Genomic DNA, 16,435 nt, shown 5'->3' with positions numbered 1-16,435 from the left:
GGAGTGGGAGGAGTTGAACGGAGATTATTTAGCTTTGAACATGAATGGCCGCTTTCCTCTGCCTTATCAGCCTTTGGTCTCCAAATCCAGCTACAGTTCTCTCGAAAACCCCACCAGAAGGGCCATCTATATGACCCCTTAAATCTCGCTGGAAAAAACCTTCTTGAAATACCGCCACTTTTCACCTCCATGCTCTTAATCTGGTTCTCTGCAGCAATGGTGCACAGCTTGCGTAAGTAGGAAAATGCAGTGCCGGTCGTGGCAACAGTGGAGGTGGAGAACAGTAGTAAATGCTGCATGGTCGTCGGTACTGATGGCCTGGAACTGGGTAAAATGGATGATAAAATAGAGGCCCAAAGGCACCAAATAGTGGTAGCTGTGGTGGAAGAGTTGGAACCACCGTTGCCATCTTTGGTGGTGGTGGAGCTGGTGGATAGAACAGAGGAAGAGATGGGCTTTCAGATTGTAGGGCCTGGCGTCTGGGTTCAACATTTTTGGTTGAGAAACAGAGATGAGAGAGAGAGAGAGAGAAATATACAAGAGGAGAGATGGTTGGGATTGTCAGGAGATGAGGAGGAAGAAGGAGAGGAGTTCGGCTTCAGTCCAGGCACGCTATATACGCCATGAAACCAAATAAAGGGGTTTTGGCGGAAAGAGTACAAACAGAAATATGTAAAGTATACAAAATACAAGGTTTTATACTCTACAATCTGCATTTCTTTGTCCATAGAATCCTCCATTCTTGCTTGTTCAGTGTTAAGATAATGGTGAAGAGTTGACGTGTTGGAGTTCAGGAATCTATCGTTAGTTTCCTTGTTGTACTTTGTATTTATCACATAGAAGTTGATTGTAATCCCAACTCCTATTCAATGTATATAAATAGATACCAGGGCCGAACCATCATGAATGTGTTCTTCCCATTCTGTTAGTTTTTGTCTTCTGTTCCCTCTCTGGAATCTCTTTATCTTGGCATCAGAGCCAACGTCCTCATGGCCTCTTCAGGAGATTTTTCTCTTGCATCAAACCAAGTGAGCTCGACTTTTGATAACTCCACTTGGCTGCCCCAGCTTCCAAACATCTCCCACTACATCCCAGTGAAGCTAACCAGCGAAAATTATCTGCCGTGAAGAACTAGTTTCTTCCTATTCTTTACACCAATAAGCTAGTGGGTATTGTCGATGGCTCCATTCTAGCCCCGCCCAAGGAGATCGTTGATCCCAGTGATTCGTCAAGGAGTATTCCAAATCCTACCTTTGAGAGATAGTTTCAGCTTGATCAGTTAGTACTCAGTTGGCTGATCTCATCCTTGACCGAAAGCATCATGGCACAGGGTGTTGGACTGTGGTCTTCTCAAGAGGTTTGGAATGCTCTTTCGAAATCTTACTCGACTCTCTTTCGCTCCAAAATCCTTCAACTCTGGCGCCAGTTACAATCGTTGAGGAAAGGTACGTTCACTGTTAGTGAATATGTACATCATGCTAAATCTATTGTAGATAACTTGGCTGCTGTAGCGGAATCGATTTTGCCAAAAGATCTTGCCATGTATATTTTATGCGGCTTGGGCTCAGAATAAGAGTCCGTAGTCACTGTTGTTACCAATAGATCTGATATGGAGCAACTGGACGTCGATGATGTGCTTGGCATCCTCTTGAACCATGAGGCACTACTCGAACAACGTAGCAGTACTGTCAACGATCACACTTCACCCGCAGCCAATGTTGCGAATTTCAAAGGCAAAAACCAAGGTTCTTAGCAGAACCGCAACTCTGCGAACAGTCCCAATTCTGGAAACACTCGAGTGAAGAGGATGAGGTTCAGGTAAGTTTTTTAACAATGGCTGCCGTGGAAAAGGAACATCCAACGTAGTCTACCAATTGTGCAACAAACCTGGACACGTGGTTGCTTAGTGCAGGTGCAGGTTCGATATCTCCTACAACAATGATGAATATGACCCTGCTGCATTTCAGAGTGGGACGTCGTCCACCTATGACCCGACATGGTACCCGGACACCGACGCAACTCACCACATGACCCCGGATGCCGACAATATTCAGAACCGGTCAGAATACAGAGGCAATGATCAAGTCCGAGTCGGTAATGGGTCAAGTTTGCAAATAGCTAATAGCGACACATCTACACTGTCTACCTCTAATGCTCACTTTCATTTAACTGGTATGCTTCATATTCCCACCATTACCAAAAATTTGTTGTCTGTTGGCAAGTTCACTAGAAACAATGACTTGTTCTTTGAGTTTCACCGGGGTTTTTTTCTCTTGAAGGACTACAAGGGGAGAACAATTCTAAGAGGGCCTAGTAGAGACGGTTTATATTGCTTCCCAGATTCTTCATCAAATAAGTCTCCTTCAGCGTTGGTTGGTGAAAAAGTCTTAGTTGATGATTGGCATCGACAGCTTGGACATTTAGCTCTTCAGGGTGTGAGGCAAGTTTTGTCTAAGTATGGTTTACCTTACATTAGTATGACAAGCAATATGTGAATATGTGAGTCTTGTCAATTAGGAAAAAGTGGCAAGTTGTGAGTAGCATCTTCTAGTTCTGAATCCAAAAGACCTCTAGAGTTTCAAATATTATGTAATGTTTATTGATGATTTTAGCAGATGCGTAATAAATCAGATGATATTTTTGTCAAATTCAAGAGATGTCAAAATCAAGAATTTCCAGTCCGATTGCGGAGGAGAATACAAAAGACTTTCTAAACTAGTTGACGATTGTGGAATTAATCACAGATTTGCTTGTACTCACACCCATGAACAAAATGGCACCGTTGAAATGAGGCATCGACATATTATAAAATCAACACTGTCTCTGCTAGCCACGTCGTCTCTTCCTTTTAGTTTTTGGGCCGATGCTACTGTCACAGCTACTTTTCTGATTAACAGACTCCCAAGTCCAGTGGTTGGTGGTAAGTCCCCATATGAGAAATTCTTCGGAAAGACTCCAGATTACAAAATGTTGAAGATTTTCGGATGTGCATGCTATCTGTTTCTTCGACCATACAACACAAATAAGTTCAACTACCGATCCATGAAATGCATCTTCTTGGATTACAGTGACAGGCACAAAGGCTACAGTTGCTACCACTCTCCCATAGGTCGAGAATACATTTGCAGGCACGTTATGAGGTCAATGGATGGCTCACTTCCAAGGCAAACCGGCTTTGCAATCAGGTATCCATTACCAACTGCCTTAGTCGCATAATTAAATCTGGTTCCATAGAGCCTACTACCTTTTCTGAAGCCCCTAAACATTCTCATTGACGTGATGCAATGAGAAAGGAGTATACGACTCTAGTGAGAAATAATACGTGGAGATTAGTGCCTAGAAAACCCAACATGAACAAAATAGGTCTTCAAAATAAAACAAAGCCAGACGGGTCAGTAGAGAGATACAAGGCCCGTTTAGTGGCCCAAGGTTCTTCCCAAGTTACAGGAGTAGATTTTAGTGACACTTTCAGCCCGGTAGCAAAACATGTGACTATTCGCATGTTACTTGCTCTTGCCGTTTCTCAACGGTGGTGCATTCGCCAACTGGATTTTGATAATGCCTTTTTAAATGGTTTCATTGAAGAGGAGATTTATGTCCAACAGCCCAAGGGGTATGAACACTCCCAGTACCCTTCACACGTAAGTAAGCTTGACAAGGCTCTTTATGGGCTTCGTCAAGCACCGCGGGCCTGGTATGCCTGCCTTACGTCCCACTTACTTGTCATTAGCTTCCAGTGCTCAAAATCAAACGCCTTGTTGTTTGTGTACTCTAAAGATGGGGTTCGGAGCTACATGCTCATATATGTAGACGATATACTCATTACGAGCATTATGTCTCAAGCCATTGACAGTGTAGTTTTCAAACTTGCTACTGTGTTCTCATTAAAGGACTTGGGACCTGCCTGTTATTTCTTATGCATGGAACTTATTCCACAAAAATCTGGTCTGCTTCTCTCACAAAGAAGTTATGTTTTTAATCTGCTTCAAAGGGCTCGTATGGTCCATGACAAACCTATCTCCTCTCCAATGGCGGCCAACAACAAACTTTCCAAAGTTAGTGGAACATCCTTGAAGGATCCTACTGAATACAGGAGTGTTGTCGGGGCTCTACAGTATCTTACCATTACTAGGCCTAGTACAGCCTTCGCAGTTAATAGGGTGTGCTAGTTTCTTCACACACCGACAATTGATCATTGGGCTTTCCTAAAGCGTATCCTACGTTACTTGAAATGTACTATTGACCATGGACTTTTCTTTGATTCCAACCCAGGCCCACTATCCATTCAGGCTTTTTCGGATGCCGATTGGGCGGAGTGTCCGAATGATAGGAGATCTATAGGGGGATATGCAATATTCCTAGGCCAGAACCTCATAGCTTGGAGCTCCAAGAAATAGGCAACCATGGCACAGTCTAGTACTAAATCAGAGTTCCGAGCATGTGCCAACACAGCCACTGAGATCTTATGGCTGAAAGCACTTCTTGATGATCTAGGGATTCGACTATCCCAAGCACCAACGATCTGGTGTGACAATAGTGGAGCAACCTTTCTAGCATCCAGTCCCATTTTTCATGCCAGGACACGGCACATTGAAGTAGACTTCCATTTCTTGCGGGACTTGGTACTAAACAAAAGGATTCAGGTGTAGTTCGTATCCTCAAGAGATCAGGTGGCAGATGTGTTCACCAAGCCACTCAGTGGGACGAGTTTCCAGTGGTCTAAATTCAAACTTCATGTTCTAGCAGACAGTTCGCTTGAAGGGGGCGTGTTAAGATAATGGTGAAGAGTCATTGACGTGTTGGAGTTCAGTAACCTACCTGTTATCTTAACAGTTAGTTTACTTGTTGTACTTTGTATTTATCACATAGAAGTTGATTGTAATTCCAACTCCTATTCAATGTATATAAATAGATACCAGGGCCAAACCATCATGAATGTGTTCTTCCCATTCTGTTAGTTTCTGTCTTCTGTTCCCTCTCTGGTATCTCTTTATCTTTCAGCAAGGGTAGTTGAATTTGAACTCTGATTACCATTAAGAGGAGTTAAACTTCTATCAGTCATCGGTGATAATAGTCCAGCTTCTATCAGGGCAGAGTCCAAAAATACTTGAGGTTTTTCTCCGGTTGCCGGTGATGACTGTTGGTCGCCGCTGGTTGGGAGGGAGAGGGTGAGAGTGACTAGTGAGGGCAGAGTCCGATGAGTCTCGAGCGGGAAATAGGATAGAATGAATGAAAAGGTAGAGAAGCTAACGACATAAAGGATAAACTCCGTTAATTCATTTCGCACATATTAAGCCAACGCACGAATCAAAAGATGCGTGGTGCATCCTCGTGCTGTGCGAATGGAGCACGTATATAACGTGCCTGGATTGAAGCCAAACTCGTAATAGATGAGTTCATACAATATAAGGGTGATCTTGACATTTAAAAATATTAGCCCAAGGGTATGTGCTATGTAGGTGTAGCTTATATATATATATAATATTATGGAAAATAATTTTTTAAAATAAGATCAAGAAAAAATCATATTAAGAAAAATTAGATTTTTTTTCATAATCTTAATGTACAAACATTATTACAAGTTTGAAGAATAATTGATTATGATGTAGCATGATCTGACTGCTCCCTACTGGAGGATGATCTAGCTTCCAGTCAGACGACGAGCTACGTGGATCTGTGAAATAAGATCAGAGAACCCGGGGTGGCTAACCCGGCGAGGTCGCTCTGATGCTTAAGTTAGTAAGCTGTTGTAAGATAAAATTGCTTTGAGAATGTAGAGAGCTAGAGAGCAGAGAAATCACGTGTACCTTGAATCATCGGGGTGGAGCCTTTATATAGTTGAGTCCTTGCGGGTTTTGCGGATCGGTTCCGAGATTTTTGTCACGATGGGATCCATTTCCGTGTTAATTAGGGGATAACGTTGTCAACTGATGAGGCTTATCAATTCCACCCAAACTGGGCGGGGAGGAGATAAGGCTTGCCGTTACGCGGCGTGATCCCGTGAGGTTCGGAATCCATTGGATGGATTTTTGGGATCACGTAGTGGTCTGAGTTGGTATCCCCGAGCTGATGCCTTTAAGTTCCGAACTAAATTGAATGCCGAAGTATCTTGGGGTCGAGGTGATCCTATTACGCTCTAGTACCGAGGTGATCTCGTCACGAGGTGACCTTGTCCCGAGGTCACCTTATCTCGAGGTGGTTGAATATCTGAGCTCAATCTGTTGCGGACTGGTCATGTCAGGCTGAGTTGTCATCTCTTGGTCAGGTCGTGTCCACGTGTCCCCTCTTTACTAGGTTGAGCCAAATCATCCTTCATCAATTGCTCCCCCTCCCCGAGCCAGGGGACCCAACCCGATGCGGGTAGTTCATGACGAGTCCAAGTGGATTTGGCCCGAGGTCTAGGCGGCTTGTCGGGCAAATCGCTGGTCGGACCTGTTTGGCTACCCGTCTCAACCAGGAATAACCCATGTCACTTTTAGTCTATGCGCAGATGCCACGCAATCTATAAACTTTGCAGACGTCAAAAAATGCGCTAAACCGATTTCAACCTCGGGGGTCACACAACCAGTTTTCCTAGGAGCCATTGGATTGCTTTGATCTCGACCATTGATTCTTGGACACAACGGCTATAAATAGGGGGCCCGAGACTCATTTGCTTCGCCAAAAATTTGCTAGCCTTGGATCTGAGGTCGCGTTCAAGTTCCTTAGCTCGGTTTCTCCAATTCGGTGTCTTCCTTCAGTTCGATCTCTTTTGGTGAGTCTTCCCTAACTCTCCTTTTTGATTCAGTGTCTTTTCCATGTCTAGCTTTAGTTTTGATAGTCTCTTAGATGGGAGTGGTGAATCCGCTGGGGCCGAGGTGGGTACCTCAGCTCAAGTCGTAGATCGCCACACCGAAGAAGCTACTTCGGGTCAAGAAGCGGTCTGCGGTCCTCCTGAGGCGGAATCACCCCAGGAGGCGTGAGAGGCCTCAAGTGGTCTGGCGTCCACCTCGCACTGAGGTCGGCAGCCAGATAACTTTGGCCCATCGACGATGACAGCTGACATGCTCCAGTCCTTGGTAGCTCGGTATAGGCTTCCGAGCAACCTTGTCTATAGTCTTCCCCTAGGTAACTTTCCTTGGGAGCACGGTCACGACGAAATCATGATCTTCGAGGAGCAGCTTGCAGCTAGTCTTCGTCTTCCACTTCACCCCTTGATCGTCGAAGTCATTAAACTTTTTAACATTACCATAGATCAGCTGCACTCGAACTCTATCCGTAATGTAGTAAGAACCATCTCGCTCTTCCACGACTATAACCTGCCTCTTGACCTTGATATTTTTTCTTCCATTCTCTCAATAAAGAAGAACTCCTCCTGTGTTTTTCCCGAACACAAGCGGACTTACTACTTGTCCCCTCGTCCAGGCTACAAGCTCTTGCACGAGCTCCCAAACAAGGTCTTGGCCTGGAAAAGGGGCTACTTTGTGGCCCATAACACTGAGGGGTGGCCTTTCTCGACCCATTGGAGGGCGGCCATCCAAGATCCCGGTGTTAGGCTGGACCTGAAGACAAGGTAAGTGCTCCAATCTTGGCCAGAGCTCGATCTCAAGTTCGTGGACTACGTGACCGAAGACCAACTCATGCTGGCCGGTCTGAGTCCTGGTATGTCGTTACTTGTTGTGTTGCCTTTATTTTATTTCGGTGTTGTTTCTGATAGTTTGCTTTTGTTGCAACAACCATGAAGATCCCTGCGACCGAACTCTTCTGTAGCATGAAGAAGGGAAAGAAGAAGTGAGCTTCCAAAAGAGCTCGCATTGAGTCTCCATAGGCTGTTGTTTCAGAGCCCGAGCAACCCATATCCTCTGAGCAACCTCCCGTGATCGATCTAGTCAAGGAGGAATCAGGGAAGGTCTCCCCGCCCCACGCGCCCGAGAAGGCAACATCTTTAGTGGTCGCCCCTGCAGCTGCCGCTTCTTTAGCCAACGATGAAGCAGCTCGGAGCATACCGACTCCGAAGTATAGCCTTCTCAAGTGTCAAAGCACAATATACACCGATGAGGTCGCTAGCTGGGCCAAGCTGTTGATCCCTCAGCCCGGTGCACGAGCGGCTACCCACTGCATGGTGGTAAGTTCTGTCTTAACTTCTTCAATTTTGTACTTCAACTTTTCTTGTACTAACTCTTGTGTCCTTCTCTTGGCAGGTGAACTCCGCTATACATGCTCTAACGTACCAGTCCAAGGTGCATCTGAAGCGTGCTCTTGTAGCTGAATCTTCATCTCGCAAGGCTCATGCCGAGCAAAATCTGGCCCGCAACAAGGTTAACCAGTTAAAGAAGGATGTGTGGGCTCAAAAGGAGTTGATCATGCTGCTAATGTCCGAGAAGGAGGAGCTCGCGAGGGAGAAAACGACGCTGAAGAGGGAGGTGGAGAACCTCGAGGCCCATTTAACTCATTGCAACCGTCCATAAATTCTCATCAATCACAAACAAGACACATAAGGACTGCTAAATGGTGGTTGGAGATCCCATAACCAATAATTTATCTTTATTTATGTTTTTGCTGAAATCATATATCAATCAATTATTATATAAATTCACTTTGATATTTAGAATAAAAATTAAAAATTCATGAACCTCACTTAGGATTAACATGCATCTGAAATCATCTAAACATCAAACCTTGAAAAGAACACAAAAGACACCTCTTATTGAATTAATATTTATTTTAGTTAGATAATATTAATCCTATTATGGGCTTAATATTAATTTTAGTACTAAAAAATGAGAATGTTGCAATTGGTTTGGTCAAAACACTCTGATTTTACTTTCCAACTTTACCCTCAACTTTCTATCTTTTCCCATTGTATATATTGTCATTGAAAAATAATTATGAAAAACATAAAATGAAAAAATAATATAAATTGCAAAAAAATAAAGAAATGCATACAAAATTTACAAAAAAATATAGAAATTCATAGAAATTTCTATATACCATACTGAAAAATGAGAATGTTGCAATTGGTTTGCTCAAAACATGCTTATATTACTTTCTAACTTTACCCTAAACTTTCTATTTTTTTCTGATTGTATATATTGTCACTGCAAAATAAAGAAACATAGAGAAAGTTTACAAAAAATATAGAAAATCATAAAAATTGAAGAAAAAACATAAATTAGAAAATACAAAGAAAACCCATAAATTACAAAAAAAAGAACAAAAATTGTAGAATAAAATAAGAATTTATATCTATTACCATATATAAAAAATGAGAACGATTCAGCTAGTGTGGTCAAAAGACCTTGATTTTTTCATACCAATTCTACCCCTTAGTTTTTTGGTTTTTCCAACATATCCTAATTCTATATGAGGGTGCATGATAGTTGTTGGCAAAAAAAAAAAAAAAAAAAACATTGTCTTTTCTAAAAAGCCATTGGGTGGGCACCTGACCCATTAACTTGTTAATGACCCATTTTGGGTTCAACCCAAATCCACCATAACCCAACCCATTAATTTTTCACATAATACATAAATTCTTAAAAAATATAACTATAAAAAATACATAATATACAAATAAAGATAGAAAATGAAGAAAATAATATAAATTACAAAAAACAAAGAAATACATAAAAAATTTACAAAAAATGTAGAAAATCATAAAAACTGATGAAAAATAACAAAAATCACAACAAACAAAAACACCATAAATTATAGAAAAATGAATAGAAATTGTAGAATAAAACAATAATTTATAGAAAAATATAAAAAATGAAAAAATATAACAAAAATTACACAAAAATATCGAAATTTCATTCCATGGGCCCTACACATGTTTGTTAGTTGGGCCGATGTCTTATAAGGGCATTTGGCCATTGGGACTGTATGTTATCTTGTGAGTAGTTGTTAAGTAGGGCCTACAACTCATGTCCTCAGTCGTATGCAACATTGTGACACATTATGAATCGTCTGATTGTTTTATTCTTGGACAAATGTGTGGAGGTGCTCAACGTGCCTAGATGGTGTTTGCATACATGTTACTCTAGTGGTTGGTTGATAAATTTTGCTTCCAACTAATTTCTTTATCTCCTTTTGGTTAAAAAGTATGAAGAAAATGTTTTTAGGTTTATTTTCATAAGTTTTAGGTTATCACAAAATAGGAGAGCGGTTAAGAGTGGCATCTCCAATTCTCCATAAATTGTGTTTCATTGGGATGAACCATATCTATATATAATGTCATTGAATGTATTTTTATCATTGATTTGGTGCATTAATGTTTTAATCTAATGCATTTGCAACCAACATTTTATAATTATAAAATTCAGATCTTGGCATTTTGTGAGGATAGTCTTTTTTTATTTATTATATAATTATCTTAGGACTTAAACGGTTTATAAACTTTCATCTATGCCCGAGATGTAAAAACATAATCAAATATCACCACCAATATCAAATACCCCGTGCATCGCACGGACCATTCCACTAGTACTCAAAAAAATTTACATCAACACTTGATCTGTTCAACAAAGTCCCCAAGGTTCCTGAAAGAAGTGCCACCTTGGTTCCAAGCCATTTCTTTCAATTCCAAAGCCTTTGCTTTTATACTTTCATCACCAAGCAATTTCTTCACCTTACTCTTGATTTCGTCTCTTGGTACTATCCCATTTTCGTCTCCCTCCAGATACAAACCCACCCTCCAAATGTCACAAATGAAGTGTTTATTAAAGAACCGATCAGCAAACTGAGGCCAACATAGAAAGGGAACTCCCATGCTTAAGCCATCAATTGTTGAGTTCCAACCACAATGGCTTAAGAAACATGCAACAGAAGGGTGACCCAGAACCTTTTGTTGAGGTGCCCAACTCACTATTTTTCCACAATGAGCTACTCTATCCCTGAATCCATTTAGGTTTGTGGTAGACTCCTTCATGAAATCTGGTCGAATAACCCATAAGAATGGCCTAGCGGCAAGTTGGAGACCAGCTGCTAGTTCATCAAACTGGCACTGGCTGAATGTGGCGAGGCTTCCAAAGGCAACATAAATGATGGAGCGGGCTGGTTGCAAGCAATGGACCGACAGGAAGGCTGTTTGGGATCAAGTTATAAAACCATGGTTCGAGCTCGTAAAATGAGTTGCAGAGAACCCAGTCCCAGAGTTTGGCTACACTTTTCGCATCCAATGCTGCTTTGAAAAGGATATCTCGCATGGCCAGATCGTCTGTACAGTTACACACCATTATCTGAACCAAGTAGTGGACCATTATCTGAACCAAGTGGAGAAAAAGAATTTCTTTTTGGGTAAATTGTTAGAAGCTCCCCCATTTCTCATCATTGCTGAAACCTCCCTCTATTAGAATCTTCTATAGAGGTGTATGAACTTGGACCGGCCCGACACGATAGTCCGCAGGTCGTGCCAGGCCTGGCATGATCATGCGGGTTGTGCTGGGCTTGGGGTTTTAGGTCCATGGGCCAGCATGGCACGGCATGGCCGAACGGGCCATGTTGCCCGTGGCTCGGGGCCAATACGGCCCCCGACATAGCCCATATATATTATTTATATATATTAATAATATTATATAAATTATAATTATATAATAATATATACTATATAATATATTAATAAAATAAGTAATTTTTTAATTTTATTATACTAGTTTATTTAATTATTGTATATATAAGCAATTGTATACACAAAATTCATATAAAATTAAAATTTTTAGCTTTTTGTCATTTTTTTAAATAAATAGCTTTGTCCCGATGCATAGCCTGACCTGGTCTAAGGCTCGGCCCACAGGCCAACCCTGTCTGCGGCATTACACATGCCTAAGTCGTGGGTCGTGCCGGGTCGACCCCCAAAATTTTCGTCGGGGAGGGCAGCACGGCCACGCTTTGTGCGGGCCGCCCACGGACCATGCCGCGTCGGCCCGGCATGACCCACCTTACACCTCTAATCTTCTAACAAGAGCTATAAAAATGTCCAAAATACCTATACAATAACTATTGGGTTTGGTGCTGTTTCTACAAAAAATATAATAAACAACAAAAAAAAAGAGAATTTTGGACATTTGAGTGGGCAAAATTGGAAAATAAATCAATTTTAGAAAAGAGATTGAAAAAATTTGGACTAAGAGAAAATTTAGAAAACGAACATTCTAGTCAAAATTAACTGCACATATGGGTATTATAGATATTTTCATGCCAGGATTCTAACAAAAGGATCCCCTTGCAACTTTGTTATAAAATTCAGGAGAAATGATTGCAAATTTGCAATTATCAAACATCAAGAATGGTTTCAACAACAACTAGAAACTTAAAAGGAGGTTTCAGTAATTTACCCTTTTATTTTTTGAATAAACCCGATAATTCTCACCGGCTTCATTAATGATTCCAGCCTGAATAAGCTTAGGAATGTGAAGTAACAAGGCTAGAACTCCGACCGAGGTTGTGCTAAACGCTGCTCGCTTGATTCCCATCTTCTCGGCAACTTCCATGGGCCACTTCAATGCTGCTGATGCGATGACACAATTGATCTGGTTGTTGTTGTTATTGTCTGATTCTTCATTGATTTTCTTAATCAAGTTCTCTAAATAACCTGGCATTACCTTTCTAGCAGCATCAACTTCTTTGGTGTCATCTCCGAATTTCGCCCCATCCGGGATAGAAGCCAGATGAATGAGGCTGTGCATGCTACCCTTATTGGGTAATGCAGCCATTATTCTTTGTTTACTGATTCTTCAGTGACAAATGTAACCTTGATCCCACAAATAGCCAGGTTCTGAGACAACTCCATGAGGGGCGTGACATGGCCCTGTACTGGGGCTGGTATAACTAGCACATGTAGTATTGCTTGCTTGGCCATAGAGATGCAGGTATCTGCTGTAGGTACACTCAGGACCCAATACCAAGGTTCCGACCTCCTTTCCTGTAATTGATCAATGCTTTTAGCATCGATACGTTTTTAATGCATGGACGAAGTTAGAGGCTCAGGTTTCTCCCATGAAATAAACTCTGCAGTGTTTTCTAATACTAGTATGGCTCTAGTTTGAAAGATGTTTTTGCCTTTTAATTTTTAACCATCCATAATGCATGTACAACCATTTGATCCAGGAATCTTTAATTGATTTGATCGATTGAATATCTGTTTTTTTTTTTTTTTTTTCTAGTAAAATTTGCTTATGTGCATGTATGTCAATGGACCGGTTTTGGGTTGCATCCGTCCAAATCAAAATCAATTTAGATAGATTGAGTAGATCAATAAGATATTGAATTGAACTATTCCAGACTGAATCGTTCAAAGTACTTATTGGATTGGATTGGACCGAGTCCATCCATAATGAATTTATATTGGATTGGATTAGATTAAACTAATATCTGATCTATTTATAGAATTTAAGAATACAGGAATCAATAGACCAGGTTTGGATTGGGACTAGACCTGACAAAAAATTGACCCAACCCATGAACCCGACCCAACCCAACCCGAATAAACAGGGTTAGGGTCTCATATTTAGCTACCCGAATGTGAAACCAACCCGAAAAAACTGGGTTGAGTTGGTTCATGGGTCAACCCGCTGACCCCATTGTCAAGTCTAATTGGGATTATTTATGCATTGTTAGAAGTTTTCACTCTTTAATTTCTTCTATTTAGTCTTTACTTTTTACTGTTTACTCTTTAAATTGTTAAATGTTCCAGTTTTTTATTTTATATTTGGAATTTTAAGGTTAATTCTTTTAATTTTAACAATTTACATGTAATTTCTTTATTTTTTTTAAATTTTAATTATTTTTTGGAATGACCCGAATTGACCCATGGGTCAACCCTAACCCGAACATTTAGGGTTAGGGTCTAGCATTTGATAGCCCAACCAAAAATTCAACCCGGCCCGAAATCAACCCAAAATACCTTGACCCAACCCACTCAACCCAATTGCCAGGTCTAGTTGGAACCAATCTAAATTAAAACCAATAGTAACAAATTGGAAGGTCAAGGTCCAACCATTGAAGTATTGGAAGGGATTGGACCTGGTCCATCTGTAACGGATTCATACTGAATTGGATTAGATTGGACCAAATCCTGTCCAATTGGCACCCCTACTTAGGTGCACCACTTTAGTTGATGATTTTAATGCGGAAGATATTCTGAATTGTTCGAATTTAATCGGCAGATTTAAGGGCGGGCATTTGGTGGAATAAAATAATTAGTTCATCAACCCAAAAAATAAACTACCGGTTGTATTTGGATAAGCTTCAAGAAAAAGCCCAAAAGCTAAAAGCACAAAGCCCGGCCCGGCCCAATTTTAAGCTTTGTTTTTATGTGGCTTAAAAAGTGTTTTGGCTGTTATATTTTTAAAAACAACTCTTGCCAAATATTCAAAAACACTTCTGGGTATGCTTTTGTTTTCAACAGTATTAAGTACAAAAGACAAAAGTTTATCCAAATTAGTAAACCTTACTAAGAGCGGTATTAGCTTTTTTTATTTGATGGAATGAGCAGTATTAATTTGTTCCAATATATCAGGAATCTCAAACAAGATGGTTAATTATGAGCTTATTTTAGATAGGCAAAAGACTTAAACCTCCCCTACATTTCACCTAAACACTGAAACCTCCCCTGATTTTTTTTAAAATGGAAAATCAAGTGACATCAGGAGACAAAAATCTCCCATCTGTGTTAACTCTCGGCCCATAACTGTTAGCGTGTAACATCTTGTGTGGTTTAATTTTTCTAAAAATGTCAGTTTTGTTTAGTTTGTTATGTCTGGACAAAAAACTTCCCTCACTAAGAAAAGGCAACCTTGAAAAGATAATCGTTCACCAGAGTCCATCTAATACACATAAGCATCATAAAACCGATGAACTTGAGTTAGTTATTAAAAGAAAAGAAAAGAAAAAAAAAAAAAAAAAGGAAACCACACCCGATTGATGATCAACTGCTGGTTGTGGTTGATGATTTTTAATTCTAACGTTTGATGTATTGAATGAACATCACACCCGATTAAAGTGAAAATCAGGACAAGTACATGCAAAATCAGGACAACTTTAAAATGTTCAAAAAAGCAAGAAAATAAAGAAAGAACAAGCAAATATTTTTGTTATAACATGATAAAATAATCTTTAATTAAAATCTAAATTGAAGTAGGGATAGGGTTTTGTTTGGGATTAATTCTTACCAGTTGAAGCTAAAGATCGAGGATAGGCCGAAACCTCTCTGTTCCAGTCTTTTACCAAGTTGAGAGTAAAGAGGAGAATCCTGTAAAGATGGTGGCAACTGATTCCCTCGCATGAACCATGAAAGAGACAGAGAGAGGTGAAGAGCTGCTCTTCTGTGTCTTACAGGGCTAAAGAAGAAAGGAAGCCAATAGCACGAATTAACCAACAAATTAATAAGACGAAGACGAGGGAGACATTTAAACTCAGAGCATGGATAGCGAGCGAGGGAATTGAGACAACGTGTAACGTAAGTGTAGAGAACGAGACAAGATATGAAGTTCTCCATTGGGAGGTCAAGCGGTTGGCTTTTGGTTTTGCCTGATCAGTTGGGATTTGAGAATTTGGGATCCAACCCAGACAGTCTATTAAGCGGTTTCAGCCAAGAAAAAATTGGCTTTCCCCTTGAGTTTATCCAGTGACTTCTCTAAAGCGGCTCGACGAAAGCAACTCGCACGTTTGGGAGGACTGAACTGAATTAGTGCAGCGGCTTCTGGCTTTGAGGTGGGAGCCACATGGTCATGGACAGCCTATAATCTATATATGTTATGTGGAAAGAGAAAATTGGTTGAGCCCAGATTGGCTGAATGGCTGTCAGTTATTTGAAGTTTTAAGAAGTTTGGATCTGCTGACCAGAATACATTGTTGGTCAGGTTGAAACATGTCTTATACATCATCGATATTTCAGATATTAGCTATTCGATGATTAATTATTAGTAAAAATATTTTCCAATAACTTATGATGAAAATTTTCCAAAGTGAGAATATATTGTTTGAAGATTTTCAAGAATAAATAATTATCAACTATTAATTAAATAACCAAATATTAAATAATGCAATTAATTATAATTTTTGGGAATTTATTGGTTATTTTAACTAATAATTATTAATTGTCTAAAATTATCGGTAAATGAAATTATTTGTTTTAATTACAGAAAAATTAAGTGAAATTATTTTCTTCAAAATTAGTTATAAACATTAACCAAATATAATTGTACAAATTTGCTAAAAATTACGAAAGACATGAAAATTTGACCAAAATAATTAATTGATGAAAAATAGTTTCACAAAGTATTAATTAATTAAACCAAAAGTAATTACCCAAATTAACAAAAACTACACAAATCATGGAAAATTGAGTTTCGGTAGATTGTTAGGGGTGATATCCATTTTTTTTTTATTTTGGGTAACTTTTCGAGATCTATGCATCCCAGGGGGCCATAGGCACCTTGTCCTACTATTTTTCAAAAAAAAT

At 40.0% G+C, this 16,435-nt stretch overlaps 1 pseudogene across 1 annotated transcript; it reads right to left on the bottom strand.

The window, feature by feature from the left end:
- Positions 1-10,393: 10,393 nt before the first annotated feature.
- LOC148867048 (UDP-glycosyltransferase 83A1-like) lies at positions 10,394-15,619 on the bottom strand (annotated as a pseudogene). The gene is made up of 3 exons (XR_016110331.1): positions 15,144-15,619; positions 12,344-12,895; positions 10,394-11,191 (listed from the first exon to the last, which is right to left on the bottom strand). The product of XR_016110331.1 is annotated as a UDP-glycosyltransferase 83A1-like (transcript).
- Between the last annotated feature and the right edge of the window lie 816 nt (positions 15,620-16,435).

The sequence above is a fragment of the Nelumbo lutea genome, chromosome 3 (assembly GCF_056320005.1).
Source record: "Nelumbo lutea isolate HS-2025 chromosome 3, American lotus-T2T, whole genome shotgun sequence".
Lineage (NCBI taxonomy): Eukaryota > Viridiplantae > Streptophyta > Magnoliopsida > Proteales > Nelumbonaceae > Nelumbo > Nelumbo lutea.
The sequence above is the reverse complement of the archived record's forward strand: the minus strand, read 5'-3'. Positions and strand labels throughout refer to the sequence as shown.